The sequence below is a fragment of the Gossypium arboreum genome, chromosome 7, assembly GCF_025698485.1.
Source record: "Gossypium arboreum isolate Shixiya-1 chromosome 7, ASM2569848v2, whole genome shotgun sequence".
Lineage (NCBI taxonomy): Eukaryota > Viridiplantae > Streptophyta > Magnoliopsida > Malvales > Malvaceae > Gossypium > Gossypium arboreum.
Genome location: NC_069076.1, coordinates 26,493,575 through 26,494,357, shown reverse-complemented (window position 1 = coordinate 26,494,357; position 783 = coordinate 26,493,575). Strand labels below are relative to the sequence as shown.

At 39.3% G+C, this 783-nt stretch overlaps 1 non-coding gene across 1 annotated transcript; it reads right to left on the bottom strand.

Annotated features, from left to right (window-relative positions):
* Window positions 1-461: 461 nt before the first annotated feature.
* Window positions 462-569, bottom strand: LOC128295714 (small nucleolar RNA R71). The gene has a single exon (XR_008286273.1). It is a non-coding gene; the product is annotated as a small nucleolar RNA R71 (small nucleolar RNA).
* Between the last annotated feature and the right edge of the window lie 214 nt (window positions 570-783).

Here is a 783-nt window from a genome sequence, read left to right as displayed (position 1 = left end):
AAGAGGATGATACTCAACCCCCAATCGAAGAGATGGCTGAAAACCAAGACAATCAGCTACCTCTTGCAATTACGGTTAATCAAAATCCTGTTCCACGCACTATGTATGGTTATGCTAAACCTTCTTTAACAGGAACTGAATCGAGCATAGTTAGACCTACTGTAGCTGTAAATACTTTTGAACTAAAACCTAACACAATTCAAATGATACAACAGTTTGTTTAGTTTGATGGTTTGCAGGATGAAGATCCCAACGCTCACTTAGCAAACTTTTTGGAACTATGCGATACATTTAAAATCAATGGCATTTTTGTTGATGCCATACATCTTCGTTTGTTTCCCTTTTCATTGAGGAACAAAGCAAAATAGTGGTTGAACTCGTTACCACGAGGGTCAATCACTACTTGGGAACAAATGACCAAAAAATTTATGTTAAAATATTTCGCACCGGCTAAAACGGCCAAACTACGTAATGATATCTCTTCATTTGTGCAGATGGACTTAAAAACTCTTTACGATGCATGAGGGGAGATACAAGGACTTACTGAGAAGGTGCCCTCACCATGGGTTACCTCTTTGGCTACAGGTTCAAACGTTCCATAATGGCCTGAATCCTTCAACTCAGCAAATGGTTGACGCAGCTGCTGGCTGAACCATCAATAATAAAACACCTGAAGATGCTTATAAGTTTATAGAGGAGATGTCACTGAATAACTATCAGTGGCAAGTCATGAGGACAAAACCAACGAAAATAGCCAGTGTTTATAACGTCAATTCGGTCACC